Source organism: Cryptomeria japonica, chromosome 4 (assembly GCF_030272615.1).
Source record: "Cryptomeria japonica chromosome 4, Sugi_1.0, whole genome shotgun sequence".
Classification (NCBI taxonomy): Eukaryota; Viridiplantae; Streptophyta; class Pinopsida; order Cupressales; family Cupressaceae; genus Cryptomeria; species Cryptomeria japonica.
In genome coordinates this window covers 44,141,117-44,162,503 of record NC_081408.1, presented here as the reverse complement: position 1 = coordinate 44,162,503, position 21,387 = coordinate 44,141,117, and positions in this window count along the sequence as shown.

The following is a 21,387-nucleotide window of genomic DNA, read 5'->3' as shown; positions in this document are numbered from 1 at the left end:
CATAAATTATCCTTCTCTTTCACTCTCTCTCTTCAAATATATACATAAAATATAACATTTAAGTATAAGTCACATTTCTATTTGTCTTTTTTTCTTTATGTGACCTATACTTACATGTTATATTTTATGGATATTTTTTCAGACAACTTCAAATTTCAGTAATCAGCATGCACGTATTAGAATTATCTCTTTAGTCTCTCCCTCTCTTTTCCTACGTTCTCCCACTCTCTCTTCCTCAACCCCTACACTCTCTCTCTCAAGTATCCCCTTCTCTTGCACTTGGGATTTATCTCCCTCTAGTCTCTCCCTCAACCCCCACTTTCCTCCCTCTCTCTCCTCTCTCTCTCCCTCTCTTCACCTCTCTCTCCCCCTCTCTATGGTTGATGGAAAAGAAGATAAATACCAGAGAGAGAGAGAGAGAGAGAGAGAGAGAGAGAGAAATTTAGAGAGATGGAGGAAAAGAGTGGTTAATGGAAAGAAAGGAAAATATCAAGGATAGAGAGATCCTAAGAGAGAGAGAGAGAGAGAGAGAGAGAGAGAGAGAGGTAGGAGGTTTGATGAAAAGAGAGGGATAGACCAAAGAGAGAGCCCATGTAAGGGAGGGAGGTAGGAAGGTAGCGGTTGATGGAGGGAGAGATGGAGAGAGAGGAGGAAGGAATGGGTTTAGGGAGAGACCTAAGAGAGAGAGATGAAGTGGGAGAGATGGAGGGAGGAAGGGATGGGTTGATGGAAAGAGAGGGAGGAAGAGATGGAAAGAGAGGGAAAGATTAGAGGGAGAGAGATTAAGTGAGAGAGGGAGGGAGGTGTTGAGGCAAAGAGATATCACAAGTGAGAGATGGAGGGAGGGAGGTAGGGATTGATGAAAAGAGAGGGAGAGACCTTGGGGAGAGGGGGGGGGGGGGTTATGTTGGAATCCAAGAACACTGAGAGGGGGTGTGAGTCAGTGTTTTACTGGTAAAGTTACTTCTGAACTTATTTCTTATTAACTAGTTAACAATAAATAATTTTAGAATGCATACACCAAATTACACAAAGAAAGGCAACACCATAACACCAAGATTTAAATGTGGAAAAACCTGCAAAGGGAAAAACCATGGTGGGGCTGATACCCACAATATCTATATACTTGATCAAGGTATACAAATATTACATAAAAGGGTTTGCACATGCAGAAAGGCCAACCGCCTAGAGCTCACTGCCCAAACACAAAATAGGAAGTCTCATTGACTTATAGTACATTTACATAGTGCTTTCAAATGAAAATGAACTAATAAATAACATTTGACCATGCTAGATAAGTCCCAGTGAATGCTCTGATATACTCCTTTGTATTCCGATTCTTTGATGTTCTGTTATCGGTTATGCTGTGCACGTGAAACTGTACACAGCCACTTCCAATCGTTGACCAAAATGTATACCAAAACTCACTGAAATATTCCCAATCAGAAGTTCGCATTCCATTCCATCATACACACCATGCATGTTTGATCTATCACTGAGGTGATCTTCTTAAATACCCTTCTATCTTAACCATGTTGGCTTCAGTGAGAAATATAAACAAGTCGGCTACTGGGACATAATGGAAATCAAACATAAATCCAATGACCATGTCGGCCATACATGTTACCACCAAAATCCATCAAGACATAATCAAGATCAAAAGATTTCCTTAGCCGGGTCCTATCCATTATCGGGTTCCATATACATGTTACAAGGATGAGGACATGTTACTGGGATGAATCTTAGCCGAGATGAAGTGAATGTTAGTGCCGGTGTAAAGCAATGTGAATACTAATATCGGTTAGTGTAATGAATGCCGGTTAACCAAACAATGAAACCTTTTACCCTGAGATGATGAGTTGCCATCAATGACAACCCATAATGCCATAAACCCTTGCCGGATGAGTGTCAATTGCCAATAATATCCCTCTTTGGCATTGATGGTGACACTCGTGTGAAAAATGATACCATTCATGAAAGTTTCCACTGAATCCATAACCTCCTGATCTATACATGTGTCTATTATCTACATCTGAAGCTCCCCCTGAGAAATATATACATTTTTCACTTATTCCTCCCCCTTTGACATCAATGACAAAGTAGGGTGCCCACAAAGAAATCTGTACAATTATAAACATGAGCCGGTTCTATACATACTTTAAAATATCAGCATACATATTCTTCAAAAGTGAAAAGTAATTATCCCAACCGTTCTTAAGAGATTCAAGAATAGAAATGAAATTGTTCAAGATACTAGCATAATACTCTATCTCTTTTGAAGTAGTGGAATCCTCCTTCTGTAAATTAGAAATACACTCAGTTTTATGAATTTTTTTTTTGTCAAGTCAGGGATCGATAAAATTTTGGAGCTCATTTTCTCTCATTATTTTGTCCCTATCCTTCTCCAGTTTCAAAATTTGGTCCATATCCATAAAAATTGGACCATCCAAAGAATTTTTCAGATTAACTGTGGAGTTGTAGGAGTTAGAAATCTGAATTAAGTTTTTCCTATAGTCCGACAGTTGCCTGTCTATGGAGCTAGTTAGCTTATCAAAATCTACACGTCTTTTAAACATTACCTCTTTTAGCCAAAGCTGCATCAATGGATTGCAAGTAGGTTTGAAGTTTCACCTTATTAGTCTCAATCATGTGCAAAAATGTTAGCTTCTCGATTGCCACAAAATCTTCTTTAGCCTATGTTAGTGAGATCTTCAATAAAGAACCACAATGCTTGGAGATAAAATCAATTAGTTCCTCCAATTTAACCGTAGATCTTGCACTTTCCTGTGCATGAAATTCTAAGACCAATTGATACAAAACCTCAAAATTGTGTTTAACAATTTTCTATCCTTAGATTCTTCCTATGCTAATTCCTGTGTAGCCTATGCGTGAAGAGTTTCTACTACCAAAATCTTCTCAGTTGGTGATATATTATGGTAGGGTTTGTCAAAATTGATTGAAAGTTGTGCTAAACTTCCTTTAGCTATGGCATGAGTGTCAATTGCCAATCCGGAAGAGTGATCCACCATAGTCTCCTTATCCTTATTAGCCAGTGAGATAACTTTTGTATAGTTTATCTCATGTGCATTGGTGGCTTTGCCACTTGGTGCCTCACCCAAAACCTGATTATCTTGTACACCTGTATCCTTATTTACATCTGCCTCTATATCCTATGTTATCTATATATTATCTGTCAAGATGTCCTCTATTTCAAAATGAGACTCAGTAACCAGTACAGTGGTAGCTAGTGCTTGTCAGTTTATCAATATCTACACTTGGTTTATTAGCTAGTTTCTTATCCTTAGGCAACTGAATATTCTATGATTGTTAAAAACTAGAACTTAACTCATAGATGAGACCCAAAATAACTCTTACCCATATATCAATTGTTTCCTTTTTGATCTCTTTTAATCTTTCCAACATAATACGGTTTATTCTATACTTAGGGTTGAATTTCAATGAGCCAGTTTTATTGATTAAATCATCCATTTTCAGAGGAGTTATTGATGGAAAAAGATTGACCAATTTGGTCTCCTTAATCTTCCTATCCAATGACTGAGCGTGTAGCTTTCTGACTTCTAATGTATCATATAACTCCTTAGGAAAAACTTTCTCCAATTCTATCAATGCCCTACTAAATGAATTAAGATATAAAAGAATAGCTTCTTCTATTTGCATCTTGTCCTCCTCATCAAAATTATCAAAGAATGAAGAAATGTTACCTAGATTACCATCATTTACAATCTGTTCAATCAAATCTTGAGCATTCATTTTCTTCTTACTGGTTCTCCTTTTTGGTTCAGGTTTGGCTTGCTCATCTGATTTATGCTTTCTCTTATGTACAATAGTGATCTTTGGCCTCTGAGGAGTCTCCTTGACATGTTCTGGCTTTTGTTCTTCTTTCTTCTATCTCACCACTCTAGAAAATACAACTTTCTTCTTAGGAACCTCCTTAATCTCAGTATCAAAGTTTATTTCTTCAGAACAAATAGTCATATATTATCAGGTCACCTTAGATTTCTTCTTGGGTGGCTCTACTGGTGTTTGACTAGCAGGCTCAACTGAAGATTCTTCAGGTTGTTTGGAAGTCTCTGATGTTATCGGGACCACATTGGGTGTGGCCTGAGCTTCTTTTCAGACTTCCCTTTCCTCTTTTCTCTTCTCCTTCAACTCTTTCTTCCTTTGTTACTCCAAAATTTTAACATGTTTCTCTGATTTAGCTCTATTAGCACCTTCACTTATTAATGTTTATGTTGCTAGCCAGATCATTTTCTTTTGGATTATCGGGGCTACCTGTTCTTGATGAACTTTAAGATCTTTCTCCTTAGCAGTACAAAATTTCTCTTCCTTTTCGTCTATTGGTGCTTGCAAAAGATGTTGTGCATAGGCATCTAGAGTAGCTTCCTTAAACTCATAACCCATAGGCATTATCCAAATAGTCCCAGGTTGTACAACCTCCATTATACATTCATATTTATCTACCATAAAGCAAATTGTGTCTTTATATTTTTCTATAATAGATTTAGGAATCCAGAACCTATTCTTCATTTCCTCCTAGAATGTTTTAAAAAATGCCCATAAATTGGCTTTTCTATTCTTATCTCCTTGCCTATCCAAAATTCGAGCAATCTGGGTTGCTACCGAGCGGTCAAAAGCCCACTGAGTCTTACCAAAACCAGGAACAGTGCCCAAAAAGTAAAATACTAAACAAATAATGAAGAATCCATACCGGAAGGTATTATTTTTGTCTTGCTTGATCTTCTACAGGTTAGACATGATTTTATTTAGCATTATGTTGCATAGATCATAATGGGCATCCTCCTTTACCATCTGATATGCCACCAAAATGTTATTATTGGAGACAGAGTTTAACCGGTTTGATTCGAAAACCTTGTAACCAAAAACCATCACTAAAAACTTAACATCAATGTCCATTGTAGACACCTAAAATTGTCTTGTCTAATTAAATAAATATCTTTATTTATTTAATTATTTTAAGCCTAATTCTTCTATTAATTAAATAAATCATTTATTTAATTAATTCATTTATCCTCTTCTAGCCTTATTTCTCATTTAAATAAATACATTTATTTATTTATCTAAATTCCCCTTTTCCTAAATTAAATAAATACTTTTATTTATTTAATTGATCCCACTTCCTCTATTAATTAAATAAATCTCTATTTATTTAATTAATTCATTAGCCTTTTCTACCCATGACACATGTCATTCATCTCTTAATTCCTATACTACCTACCGTCTCATTATTTTATTATTTCTTCTACCTACCCTCTAATCATAGCCGACCATTTATCTTTTACACCTCTTAATCATATCCCTCCATTTGTTATAGTGTCTTCTATATAAGGAGACTCTTCTATCATTATCAACCCCCGACTACTCTAGCATTCGAACTTTCATATGCGATCAAGCCCACTTGCAACCACATTTCCATTCTTTGTTGAGCTCTTGTGCACACATAGAATATGAGAGCAAATATATCAAGCAAGATTAATGGAGATAGGAAGAATGGAGATTCAAACCCTAGTAGACATGTGATGGTATAATCTTTGTGATTTCATTTGATTTGCATTGTCTTAGGTAATCTTCATATGTTATGGTGGATCTTTGTTGTTGTTAGTTTAGGGTTTTGTTGTTGAATTCATTTAGTCTTTCAATGTTGTTGTTTCCATTTTTACCATAAACATTTTGGCACGCCTGGTGGGACTCTTGTCCCTTTTGAATTTAACATCTTTTATTGTAGATTTTGTGTTTTTGAAGTTGCAGATATGACATTTCTGACAAACTTTTGACATTTTCGCGTCTGCGCATTCTGGAACCGCGTTTTTGTTTTTCTATCGCATCTATGACCTTTGTAATCGTGTCTGTGTTCGCCATTATTTTATCCTATTTTACAGATTGGAGGGTTGCGTCTCTGTTGGCAAATCGCGTCTATGCGGCTTTTAGAAGCACCTATGTTCGGGAGTTGCGTTTGTGTTCCGAGGTTGTGTCTGTGATGGATCTAGGTGTGACGAGATTTTCTATCGCGTCTTTGTTAGGTTTAATCGCGTTTGTGTTTCAGATTTTGTATTTCAGTTTTTGATCCAGATTTGAGGCTTTATTTCGTCATTTGGATTTCAGATCTGGTTTATTTCGAGCTAACATCTTGTGATCTAGCTAACGAAATTGGTGCAACTTGTCTTGAAAGCAAATCATTTTGTCAAAGGCCCCTATTTCACAGCCTTTTTGGATCTAAAATTTACCTAACTTGTGTGTTTGTAGGAAAGGGTGATCATTTGAAACAATCCAAACTACTAACAAATCTTTGTTGCAAGACCTTGGTAAGGGTTTACTTTTGATCTTTATTGTGTGCCTTGTTTTCATAGATTATCAAACACTCTAATTGGTGCACTAAAATTGAACCAGTGTCTTTTGTGTCTTGAGCAATAGGCTCTTTTTGTTTAATCTCTAGAGGGCCTGTCTCCCCGTGTGATCATTAGGACTACTAGTGAGGAGAGAACGACCCAAGTGGTAGCGAGGAAAACCCACCTCTTCCGAAACACTATAAACAATTGTATCCATGGTGAAAGCCATGTCTAACATGTGCTAATTAGTTCATACCGACACTATGTCTCCCCATAAACCCATTTGATCAAATTTATTTGATCATTTGTAGGGTGTAACCCCTACCGGGTGGGAGCCTTATGTATTTACAAAGCTGAAAGTGCCGCATGTATGGCCACACAAGCATATGCCCTTACAAGCACCCTTTTTGTTTTAGAAAGCCAAAATCCTTCTAGTTGTTGGGGCAGGAGGTCGAACCTTTGAAGTGGCCCACACACATACGGTTCTTAGTAGAGATACAAAGTTTTTCATAGGGAGTTTTCATGCGGGCTGATGCTTTGTTGCCCCAGAGAAGTGAGTGCCAAGGGTGGAGCCAGTGGGGTCAAGCATCTAAGTATCCACTCTGAATAGCATAGCCTCGGGGGGAGCCCCATGTGGGATAAACAACTATTGTCCTAGCCAACCATAATAATTGTTCTTGTCTTATTTTGAACATTCAAACATTCAAGACCAAACATCAAGAACATTGTGTCTTTTGTGTCTTCAAGTGTATGCAAAACATTTTTTACATCAAACAACACACTTTTCTTTTGAGTCATTTTGAGTCTAAACACTTGAAAACATTGAGTCCTCATCAACATTGTGTCCTCTTGTCACGAAAAATAGTCAAAAATTTAAATTTGGTCACAACAACAACTTTACACATTGGAAAAATTGCACTCAATTCCAAAAACACATCCATGTCTGATAGAATTGCGTCTGTGTCATTTAACCATGTATGTGAAGGGAAGAAACGTGTCTGTGTTCTCTGAAGCAACATTACATTCACAAAATCTTAGAAACACGTTTGTGTCTAACAGAAACACATCTGTGTCATTTAATCGCGTCTGTGAAGTATACAGGCACATCTGTGTTCAGAGCAATCCAGTCCATCAAACAAGAGCAATCGGTTTTAGACTTATTGAGCTTCCTAAGTCATCTCTCTGGGTTTTCATCTAGCATTCAGCCTATTTCTTGGTCTCACAAAATCTATCATTTCTTTACACCTTGCATTACATTCACATTTGTCTAAACTTGAGTCAAAAGGTCACTTGCTTGTCCTCATCTTGCTTTGTCAACACACTACATACAACAACATTTTGCTAAGTGGTCCCTCATCAAGGTCTATCACCTTTGGGTCTCATTTGGTCTTACTTAGAGTCAAGGTCAACTTACCTCATCAAGAGAAACTATCATCTCTTTGGAAGCCACGCCTACTCTACTACATACATACTGGGTCTTACACTTTGTACATTGCAAGTAAACCTCAAATTCATTTACATTCCATCCAACTTTTGGTCTTCCATACTCTTTCCATTTTCATCTAGTCTCACACATCTTGGTCAAGACCTAGTTCATGGTTGAAATCCGTTCCCAAAAATCTAGGAGAGAAGCTAAAGAAGCTCAAGAGTCCGCAAACATGAGTGCCTGTGGGTATGATAATGATGTCTTTTTCAATTTTGATCATACCACATTACCTGACATGGATGCTTATAGAAACATTCCAAATGTTGAGAATATGGATAACACAAACAACAATGACACACACAATGACAATATGGACAACTTTTTTGTAAATTTAGTAGAAGTGGAAGACTCCATTATGGATCCTCATTTCAATCGATTGGTTGAGGAAATAACGAGGAGAGATAGACAATACTTCTTACAAGTGATGGCACAAAGTGGAGCCAAGATTCCTCATGATTTTGACATGTCTCAAATAATGGAAAATAAACCTTTGCAACAACCTCACCTCAACATGGATCAAAGGAGGCCTAATAGTGGAGGCAATAGAGGATCACATATGGTGCCCAAATCACCATCATCATTGTTTCAAAAAATTGAGGTCCTAGATACACATGGTCAAGCATATGATGCTCACCTTTGCAGACCATTATGGTAGTCTTATGCAAAAATATATACTCAATCACATGCCAATGCTAAGGACCAACCACCAAAGCAATTGGATATCCAAAGGCATGATAAAAATTTGAACACAAGAAAAGCCCATGTCAAATTAGGGGGCAACACACTAGAACAAACTTATGACATGTCTGTAGAGTATGGTATACATGGACAAAACAGATATTCCATTCCTCATCATGACTCTAAACCAAGTGGTCCCTATACACATCATCACTATAGAGCTCCTCCATATGAACATGTGTATGATCAATACCATCCATATATGCAACATGCTCCTCCTCCACCCAGTGGTTCAGGCATGGGGTATGGTCCAAGAAGTCGATCTCCACCTAAGAACAATTTGGAACAATAAATTAAGGACTTGAAAAGGAAAATGGAGGACATAAATACACCGAAGCCAACTTACACAATGAGAGACATATGTCCCTATCCATTTGACAAAAGCATTCCAATGCCTCCATTTCCTACACACTTTGTGACACCTAAGTTTGATAAGTATAGAGGAAAAGGGGATCCTAAGGCACATATAAGACAATTTTTCATAGCTTGCATTGAGGTAGCAGCAAAAGAGACATATTTGATGAGATTATTCCTGCAAAGCTTAGGTGATCAAGCTATGGAATGGTTCTCCCAACTTCCACTTGGAATTATGTCTTGGGGTAGAGGCTTTTTTCCAACATATCTCATACAACATAGAGATAGACATATCAGTCACTACTTTGTGCAACACCAAACAAAGGGATGGAGATTCTTTTTCATCATTTTTACAAAGATGGAGGAATCTAGCTAGTAGATGCTCTTGTGAAATTCCACAAAAATAAATGGTAGAGACGTTCACCTAGAATGTTAACAAAGACATTGGTTATGACCTAAGAAAAGATTGTTTGTCCTCCTTCAAGGACGTCATTGAAAAGGCTTAGGGACAAATAAGGTCCTAATTGAACAACGAGTCATTAAGATATTCAAAGAAAACAAAGAGGACTTTAAAGGAAAGGACAAGCCAAGATTTTGGAGTTAAAACAAGAACACAGTCAATGATGGTGTTGTTGATGCCAATATAGTGTGACCCAAAATCATTTTCTCAGGATCAAGCTCTAAAAATAATCAAGTGAATACTCAAACAACTTCAAAATCATGAAGGAAGTACACCCCATTGGGGGAACCACTAGAGTCAGTTTTCAAAAAGCTAGTGGCAAACAAAATAATAACAATTTCATATCTGCCTCCATATGAGCCAAAGGTCAAACCAAATTGGTGGAATGATGATGAGTATTGTCAATTTCATAACAGAAAGGGTCCTAAGACAGGAAATTATCATCGGCTGAAGAACATCATACAAGATCTTATTGATGGGTCAGTGCAAGAAGATGAGTCCACTTTTTGGCCAAAAAGTGGAAGTGTTTTCCCTGATTTTCAGATTTTGTCTCATTTGAGCTTAAAATTTGAAACTCTTAGAGATTGAATCTTGGAAAAAGTCAGTAATATAAAAGATAGCCCTCTGAGTGTACTTTCCAAATATATAATTTATTTTAATACCCACATAATAAAAAACAACTTTTTAAATGGAGTTCTGAAAACTATGTTTTAAAAATGCCCGTTTTAGGACCATACCATGCATGTGTACGACCCACACTTTTTGACACAATTAAAATTATTTTCTCAAACCATTTTGGGAAATGGTTTGTAACACACTGAAGATTGATGAGCATATTTTTCTGTATTTTTTTTTCTAATATTTTTTTTTTAATTAATTTTTTAATGGCCGTAATTATCTTTTTAAAAATTTGACGTGTACGACCCACATAATTTGATGTAAACTTAACATTTTTTTTTTTTTTTTAAATACAAATTTTTTTTGTGTAGATTGATGACATATAATTTTTTTTCCAAAATTCTTTAAAATAAAAAAGTTATAAAATTAACATAATTAGTTAATATTTCAAATTTATGGACACGATTTAGTATAAATTAAATGAAAAATAGTTAAAATAATCAATTTTTAAATATATTTACATATTTAGAATCTAGACAGTATAATCTGAAATGGGTTTTCATTTCGTATAAAAATTATCTGATTAGAGGCGCGTAAACTATTTCTGAAGTTCATATTTGTGCTTTCATTCATGGAGATTTAAATTTGCAGGTCCATGTGTCAGGTGTGGCCATCCCAGGGCTATCCCAGGCCTAATCCCGAGCCAAGTGGCGGGTTGTGGAATCAACTTCCACAAAACGAGCCCCCATTTTCAAACAAGGGCGGATCCGTTTTAGAACAAAACGGGGGCCTGTTTTTTTTGCTTCGAACCCCCATTACCTTTCGGCTCGGGAGCCCGAAGCACAAACGGACCCCCATTTATAAGAGCGCGTTTTCCAATGCACGGACTTCCATGAATTTGTGACTCATTACCTTGCACTTGTCCTGATAGAGGTGACATTGAGATTGAAGGGAACTCATCCAATCAAGAACATGAAATGTTTAAAGAACCATTCCCAAAACATGACAAGGGAAAAGCTAAAGCCACATATGAGCATAGCAACTATACCAGAGCATCCTATAACTATGATTCAACTATCAATCACATTTGAATGGACAATTATGTCTCTACCATTATCATCAAGGACAAACTGCCCGAGAATTCTACCCAAAGACCCAAGATTGTCCTAAAAGGCATTATATCTTCTTCCGAACCTACCTCTGAATGTAATGTCACAACTGATGAGGTAAATTCACTTTGCAAGGTGCTCCAGCTAAAAACACCACTTCCTCATCAACCAAACCCGAGTATGACCTTGTAGAACAGTTAGGGAAGACACTTGCACTTATCTTAATCCTTGAGCTCTTACGCATATCCCCAACACATAAGGCCATTCTTGACAAAACTTTGAGAGACACTTTCATCCCCATTGATTTGAATGTGGACCAGTTTAAAGCTAGGGTAGGATACCTTTTCGTTCCACACTCCCTTACATTTACAGAAGCTGACGACGCCTCCATGAGCCAACCACATAATGCACCTTTACACATTGAAGCATTCCTACACAAACATCGAATAAAATGAGTCCTGATAGATGGAGGAGCTGGTCTTAACATATGTACTTTGAACACAATAATACAATTGGGATATTTAGACAAAGCTGTGAATGCTACAAACAAAATTACCATAAAAGCATATGATGATGAAGAGCATTCATCCAAGGGCACAATCACCTTGCCCCTCAGAGTTGGGTCAGTTACAAAGGATGTGGTTTGTCAAGCCCTAGACCTGGATCTCACATACAATATATTTCTAGGACTTCCTTGGATTCATGAGATGAGGGCAGTCCCATCTACATACCACCAATGCATTAAGTTTCCTCACAATTGAGTTGAAATAACAATTAATGGTGATCCTAATCTATTTATATACTACAATAACTTGAGACCAAAAATTGAGACAATCATTCCAAGTAATAGAGAAGTTGTCCCTTCTTCTGCATACATTGACCCTGAACCATGAAAACCTTCGACATCAAAACAAGGTAAGCTTAAAGGGAAATATCAAGATAAAGGGATGGGTGAATACATTTTGAATCAAACCACGTGCTTACAACAAGTTATGAGTTCACCAAAAGAATATGGATGACCACATCTGGGATCCTACTATCTTCCAAAAGTGGGGTGAAATGGAAGAAGAAGACTGATACAAAATGCTTTACAAAGACTCTGAAAATGGTACAAATGATCACATCAACATACCATGTGAAAAATATGGCAAAGGATTCAAGATCCTACAAAAGTTTGAGTATGATAGTAAAAGTCCTCTTGGCTTAAGAAAGGAAGGTATCATTCAACCTTTGCAACCAGAATTGACATTTAAAAAGGAGCACTCAAAAGGGCTTGGTTCCATGTCTTCTAGGGTAAATACTCAAAAGATAGAAGAAGCATTACAAATCAAGGTTTCCAAAGATCAATAAGAGAACCGCTACTCCACTAACTCTAATGAATGGGAATGGGGTTCGGACAAATCCTCCAGTGACTATGAAATCACTGAGATATTCAGAGAACTAGGTGAACCTACAGAAGAAGAGGAATTTCATATAAAATTCAAAGTTGGTCAAGAAACAACCCCTGAGGATTCCACATAGTCTTTGCCTCTAGGTTCTAGGTCGAAATCACGATGGATGAGGACACCAATTTCAGAATGTGCTACTAGTGATGACAATTTGGATTCGTTCACGATCAAGACAGATGAGGAGAGTGCCAATGATGACCTCAACAACTACCTTGACATACCTGAATATAACTGCATCTTCACCCTTAGTCCTGCTGACTTTGAAAACATTGAAGGCCTTCCCCTTGTTCACCACCAACTTATTGACTGGGACCATGAATGACCTGTATAGTTCGACACATTCCAAAATGATGAAGCCTTTATTGACTATCTAGCATATGAGATGATCTTCCGCTTGGGGACCATAAGGCAGGATACACCATAGAACTCAACAATGTGGCATATTTTGGTGAGGATGTTGGGCCTTCTAGTCGCAAAAATATAAAAATAAAAACAAATCATGGGTCTTATGGTGAAAACCATGTTGTGGAATTGTCTAACCCCAAAAAAGTAAAAAGAAAGGACGTATTTGAGGAAAAAATCCTCTCCGAGGCACCCGAAGATGGAAGGCTTGACATTCTCCTGGCAGGGTATGAAGAAAAATCATCTATGCTAGTAGAGGAGACTATCCAAACAAACATTGGTACAGAAGAAATTCCACATAACATATTCCTGACACAATCTCTGACAGAGACAGAAAGACCAAAGTTCATAAGTTTCTTCACAGAGCGACAAATCAATTTTACATGATCATATTCTGATATGGTTGGACTGGATCCAGATTTAGTAATGCATCATTTGACAGTTAAACTGGGGGCAAAACCAGTAAAACATATTTTAAGAAAGATGCATCCACAAGTGGCATTATTAGTCAAAGTGGAGCTTGAAAAATTATTGGATGTCGGATTCATAAGCCCAATTGATTATGCTAAATGGATCTCCAACTTAGTACCTATCAATAAACTAGATCGTAACATCAAAATATGCATAGATTTCAGAGACATCAACAAAGATTGTCATAAAGATAATTTTCCATTGCCAAATATTGACCTGATCGTAGATCTCACAGCAAGTCATGCAATGTTATCTTTGATGGATGGATTCTCTGGCTATAATCAAATAAAAATTGCATCTGAGGATCAGCACAAAACAACATTTACTTGTCCTTGGGGAACTTTCTGCTGGAATGTCATGCCCTTTGGGCTAAAGAATGTTGGCGCTACATATCAAAGAGCCATGACTACTATCTTTCATGATCTCATGTATGTTATTGTGGAAGATTATGTTGATGACCTCTTGGGAAAATAAATAGATAGAGATACACATTTGGACATACTTTCAGTCATTTTTGATCGGTTGGAAAAATACAAATTAAGATTAAAACCCAAGAAATGTGTCTTTGGAGTAACCTTTGGGAAGCTCCTGGGATTCATTATCTCAAAAACAGGAATTGAAGTCGATCCAACAAAAGTCAAGGCAATCCTAGAGATGAAACCACCAAGAAATATCAGTTAACTTCGATCTTTGCAAGGGAGACTCCAGTCCATATGAAGATTCATAGGACAACTTGCAGATAAATGTCATCCTTTTCAGCACTTGCTACACAAAAATATCAAATTCAAATGGGATGATAACTGTCAACAGGATTTCCAGATACTCAAAGATTATCTTCTAAATCCACCAGTCTTGATGCCACCAGTTCCAGAACAACCCCTATTACTATACATATCTGCTACTTCAACAACACTAGGGGCACTCTTAGCACAACAAGATGTTGAGGGCAAAGAAAAGGTAGTCTACTACATCAATCGTACTTTGGTGGGATATGAGCTAAACTGCACACCAATTGAGTGTGCATGTCTCATTGTGGTCTTTACTTCGTAGAAATTACGACACTACATGCTAACTCATAAAACTAAGTTGGTCACAAGGATTGATCCATTGAAGTACCTTCTCAATAAAGCAACACTTATTGGTTGACTAGCCAAATGGGTGATGCTCTTGAGTGAGTTCGACATTGAATATGTAGACAAAAAGAAATAGAAGGACAAGCTATCGCAAATCAATTAGAAGATGCTCCTATGATAGATGATGCTCCTCTAACTTTAAAATTTCCAGATGAATCCATCTTGACGGTATCACACACAAAGCCTTGGTAACTATACTTTTATGGCTCATACACATAGCATGGTGCAGGCGTTGGCATCCTTTTCATAACACCTTAAGGGAATTTCATTCCAAAATCATATCGATTATCATTTCCTTGCACTAATAACATAGCAAAATACGAGGCATTAACAACTGATAGCAGCTTAGTGGAAGATCTAGGAACTTCATGTTTTTGGGGACTCTCAACTTGTAATCCATCAAGAAATTGATGACTATGAAACAAAGGATGAAAAATTAATGCCTTACAAAAAAATGGTGGATGACTTGAAACAAAATTTCATGAAGTTAAACTTTGAGCAGATACCAAGAGAGCATAATCGAGCCGCAAATGCCATGGCTACTATTGCTTCACTGATTGATCTACCACATAATGAAACCCACTATGAGTTCTTGGTGGATAACCTTTTGGTTCCCTCATATGAGATCACTCCTACTGAGATGATATGTGTCATTGGTCCTAATTCCCAGTTATATGGTTCCATTTTCACATACCTTCATAATAATACCCTTCCTCCTGACTTATTCAACAACCAACATCACATTTTCATTCGCCAATCTTCTCGATACGTCATTTTAGCTAATATCCTATACCGTCGAGGTCTAGATGGCACTCTTCTTAGATGTTTAGAAAGGATGAAAAATTAATGCCTTACAAAAAAATGGTGGATGGCTTGAAACAAAATTTCACGAAGTTAAACTTTGAGCAGATACCAAGAGAGCATAATTGAGCCGCAAATGCCATGGCTACTATTGCTTCACTGATTGATCTACCACATAATGAAACCCACTATGAGTTCTTGGTGGATAACCTTTTGGTTCCCTCATATGAGATCACTCCTACTGAGATGATATGTGTCGTTGGTCCTGATTCCCAGTTATATGGTTCCATTTTCACATACCTTCATAATAATACCCTTCCTCCTGACTTATTCAACAACCAACATCGCACTTTCATTCGCCAATCTTCTCGATACGTCATTTTAGCCGATATCCTATACCGTCGAGGTCTAGATGGCACTCTTCTTAGATGTTTAGAAAGGGACAAAGCTCAGATTGCGTTACACGAAGTTCATGAAGGAATATATGGTCCACATTATAGTGGTCCTACCTTAGCGAAGAAACTCATCAAGACTGCATATTATTGGCCCAATATGGAAAAATACTCATATCAATTTGCTAAGAAATGTAAGCAATGTCAAATTCATGGAGACCTCATTCATATGGCAGCACAAGAAGTTCAACTGATTGTGACTCCTTGGCCCTTTTGCCAGCAGGGAATCGATCTCATATGCAAGATTCACCCTCCTTCTTCCAATGGCCACAAATTCATCATCACTGCCACAGAGTATTTCATAAAATGGATTGAAGTTGCGCCTCTTACACAAGTCATAGGAAAACAGATTGCTACATTCATTCTCAACTACATCATTTGTCGGTGCGGTATTCCTATTTCCATCATCACCGATAATGGATGTCCCTTCAAAAATCAAGATGTTCGTGAACTTTGTGATCGCTTCCATATTACCCATCATTTCTCCACACCCTATTACCCCCAAGGTAATGGTCAAGTTGAGGCGTCTAATAAAACCATTCTAAAAATCCTAAAAAAGACAGTCAATGACGCTGGCTGCAATTGGCATATCCAGCTTAATCCCGCACTTTGGGCTTATCGCACAAGCGTCCGCACACCTACAAGAGCTACTCCTTATCCACTTGTCTATGGCACTAAATCTATCTTGCCTATTGAGGTCAAGTTACCCTCTTTACGAGTCTCTTTGCAAAACATTATCAGTGATGAAGACTATAGGGTCTCTCGCTTACAAGAACTAGAACTATTGGATGAACGAAGACAAACTGATTTTAATCATCTCAAGGCTTATCAACAATGAATGAGTCATAGTTATAATCAAAAAGTCAAGCCTCACACATTTGAGGTGGGTGACTTAGTTCTCAGAGAAAATCCTAAAAATTAGCAAGACAGAGAGAAGAAGGGCAAATTCGAACCAAATTGGCTTGGTCCTTACATCATTACAACATCCTATGGATCAGGTGCATATCAACTTTTGAGACCAAAGGGAGAACCTTTGGAGGATCTTATCACTAGCATGCACCTTTGAAGGTTTTACACATAGCCCTTCAGAGTATCCTAATTCAAAAAAAAATTCAAAAAAATAAAAAAATTCAAAAGGACAAAACAAATCATAAGAGTAAAAAAATAGTTACTTGGTGAAAACCTGGCAAACAGGCGCCTTGTGACACAAAAAAATTTAAAAATCAAAAAATTAAAGAAAAACATTTTATCCAACGGTGAAAACCACTTTGGTGGTGCCTTGGGAAAGTACCATGGTGAAAACTGGGTCACCAGCATCATGTGTAGAGACATTGATCCTCCCTCCTTCAGGATTCACTTTCATCTCATCACTTTGGACACACTCACAACCTTTCCATGCATAATAAGCCAGCACCTATCTGTGGCTAAGGCAAATCCTAAGTCTAGTAATGGGTGTGGAACTGAGAACATCACATGTTTCGAGGAGTACAGTTTCTTCAAATTTTCTTCAGTCTATCCATTCACAATCCACAATAAAGAAGCATTTGCATCGCCGATCCACAATAAAGTTCTATCTTCTCCGCAATAAAATATCAGTTTCATGGATTCAGTCAGTTTCAAATAAGACACAACAACAACAATGGGCTTCAACAAATCAAATTTGTCAACAGACTCGGGAAATATTATGGTTCAATGCTATCTATCCTTTTGTGAAAGTAAACATTGCGACCACAATCAAATTAGACTTATACAAGTGACAAGAGACAATAAACTTGAAGACTACAGTGGATGTTGGTGTCGAGTCTTGGTCTTCTTTTGATTTTATCTTTTGGTGAAATGTCTTTTAGCTTTTTCGGGATGTCTCTAACTAGAGATTCTATCTCTAGGATGTCTTTGACTAGAAAGGCGAGGATGGGGTATCGTCACCTATTTTTTCTTTGTTGTCTGTGGATTGTCTCTTAGTAATGCTATGACTTGTCCAAGGATATGAGGACACTAAGAGTCTAGTGTGAATTGGGGCATTCCTTGTTTGCAACTGTCTTATCTCCATGTAAATGAGTACAATGACTTTCTGGATCGAACATGTATCTGGATTGTCATAACCTACTTTCCATAATAAAGCTCAATGATGATAACGTACAACAAGCTCTTTCACTTCCATATATTCTATCTTTCATCCTCCTTTCTTGATTGACCTCCATAGTCATTCTTGAGTCTGTGTAGCCTGTTATCACATGACTGAGTATAATGACACAGCAAAAACATTTGCATCTCATGTAGTTTTCACTTGCATTACAACATATAAGCATTTCATACATACATATAGATATCATAATTACATCACATCCTGCACACAACACATGTTAGCACATTTTACATTATCATAATGTAAATAGTTATTTGCATTATCATATTCATCTGCATTTCATACATTCACATTGGCATAACATATTAAAAACATAAAAGAACAAAAATATTGCATTTCATCATGTACATATTTGCATCCATAACATAAGCATCACATAGGTACACATGCATATAGCTGCCGCAAGGATGAATCATCTCATATATATATATCAAAATCATAAGTGTCATGATACAATGATGTCAAAATATATATGGCTACACAATCACCCAAAGGTGTCTACATCATCATACAAAAATGGTACAACACTGATACATAGGGAGCCCTCTAAGGCTATGATGAACTCCCTCCCTTAGAGCTGGCTGGCCTCGATGGAGTCTAAGCACTAGAAGGACCCACCCCAAGATCATCTCTCCTATCCCCTCTATCTAGTGGTGGTGGAGGACCCATGACCCCACCGCTAGACGCCTGTCTCTTGTCTCTCCCTCCAGTGGTAGTTGCAGTCCGCGATGGTCTACAAAAGCTCCTAGGCCACTGCTCTAGTGGCACTACTCCATAGTATAGGTCTCTTGAGTAGCATATCTCCTCCCGGACCCACAGAACATAGGCGTATCCAACTCCTATGTCCTCTTCTTCCTATATCTCTTCCCTTAGTGCTGTCTCAGCCTCCGTGTAGCGCTGAATAGCCTGATCCCTTTCCTGCTCAGTATCTCTCAGTTGTCTCCCTCTCCAAATCTTGGATCTCATCTGCCTCTCATTGGCAGATCTCCTTCAAGGCTAGTAATTCATCCTCCTCCTCTCCCCCCTCACCCTGATCCTGATCCTATCCCTATGGCTACACCTGTAGTTGCTCCTGTCCCTATCCCTGTACCTTTCTGGGAACCTGTGCTGCTGGCACTTGTAAAGACAATCCACCTCTGCCTCTCACTATGTGAGTCTATTGAGCCTATCTCTCCTCTCCACCCTATCTCCTTAGAGCCACTCTCCTCTCTACTACTGCACCCCGCCTCCTCCGTCGATCTCTACCTTCACCATCTCCATCATCATCTCCATCACCTCCACCCTCTCCATCTATTAGCTCCCCTGGATCTGTTAGCCAAGGAAAGGGATGCTCTGCCAAATATGCAGTGTACTCTGCATCCATCCCTACATCCTCTATATCTGTCCACATATGGCAAGCCAAGGGAATCATCTCTACTAGCTATGTCACTTCCTGATCATAAGACAATAATGGACCCAAGTGCACCTAATCTCTCACCGTCTGTGCATACATCCTTGACCCCCATGGCATCCGTTGTATCCTGCCGAATTGCCTACCCACCCTATCTACCAATTACCGCTCAAGAACATATGGTGTCCGACCAATCAGATACTTGCTCCTGAATACATATGGCAGCTCCACTACGTCATCCTCCCACTCCTCACAGTTCCGGTACAACCTCCATACCACACTGTTTATCTCATCAATGACCCAACGCGAGCACTCTAGTCTCCCAATCCGTGACTGAGACATAATCATATCATATAAGTGAACATAGTTGCGCCCATGTCCTCTGCCTCTGAAGTGGATCAGTCGAGTCACCGACAGATGCTCATATGCCCATACCTATAATAGTGTCACTTTGCATCCCAATCCTATTGACCCATGATACACAAACTGATGTAGCTCATAATACAAGAGTGCCAGCAGACACGACCCCCATGCAAACCTGGTGTGCTCTATTAATAATGTCTCATGTGTCCACCCCCATCCCACTACCAACCCTTGTGTCACCCTATCCAGACAGAGGAACTCACTGATCACCCCTACCAACACTACTGGTAGTGCCAATCCTGTCTGTGTCATGGTATCCCAAGTCACGTGTCCAACCCTCATCTCTAGTCCTGGATCTTGAAATACTCATCTCGGTGCATCCCTATCTCCGTCTTGTTCGTAAGGAACCAACTCCCCATCGATCGGTACCCGCAGTATCTTCTACACATTCTCTAAGGTGACTTTCATCTCACCCATTGACAAATGAAAAGTGCATGTCTCTGAGTGCCATCTCTCAGCTAGCGCAGTCAGCAATCCCATGTTCACCCGAAACTCAGGCACATACAGAATATGTCGCAGTCCCATAGCCTTAACTGCTGCTCTATCATCGACTGTCAGCTCTGGTCATAAACTCTGAGTCGAAGGGAATCTCTCTCGTGACTCTAGTATTAGTAGGTCCTCTTGCAGTCAAGCAAATCAACTATGTCAATCAAAGTGGCATTCCCTATTCATCACAAAGTACTTCTTTTTATCCTAGTGCTTATGGCACTCTATCCTAGTAGCACTCCCTGTTCATCACAAAGTGTTGCTTCTTATTCTAGTAGCACTCCCTGTTCATCAAAAAGTGTTGCTTTCTATCCTAGTGGTACTCCATGTTCATCACAAAGTACTGCTCTCTATTCTAGTGGCATTCCCTATTCATCACAAAATGCTGCTCTTTTTAGTACTCCCTGTTCATCACAAAGTACTTTTTTTTGGCATTCCCTGTTCATCACAAAGTTCTGCTCTTTTTGGTACTCCCTGTTCATCACAAGGTGCCTTGATCTATCATAGGGCCTCTACTTGAGTGTATCCTCTTGAGTAGTTTCCTAATTGGAGACGTATGTTCTATCACAAAATTGTCAATCCTAGCCCTATATGCTACCCTAGTCTTTCCTAGAGGACCTGCTTGAGTGTATCCTCTCAGCAGCTTATCCAATCGACAGCGTATGTTAATCACATAACTGTCGATTTGTTCTTGAAGACATAAACGTGCATTCATGACATAAATGCGCTTACATACTGCATAAACGTGCCTTCTCTGCACAGATGCACCTGCATCACACAGGTGCACCCCTGCTCTGCACAAACGTGCTCGCATTGAACACAAACATTGCTTAATTCATAGGCATGCCTGACACAAACATAGATGTGCCTATCCTACCTAGACGCGCCTGGCACCAATGCAGACGCGCCTTAACATTTCCCCCCCCCACTTGACATACCTAAAGCACATTTATTGCCCTACTTGACATGCATTTATGACAACATTTAATGCGACAAAAGTACAAGGAGGTCTTGTGGTACTCACCGGCTCTCTTGCATTTGCTGGCCTCATAAATTGGCGAACGCGATCAAATCTATGCACCAATGCCATCGTTGTTGACTACTA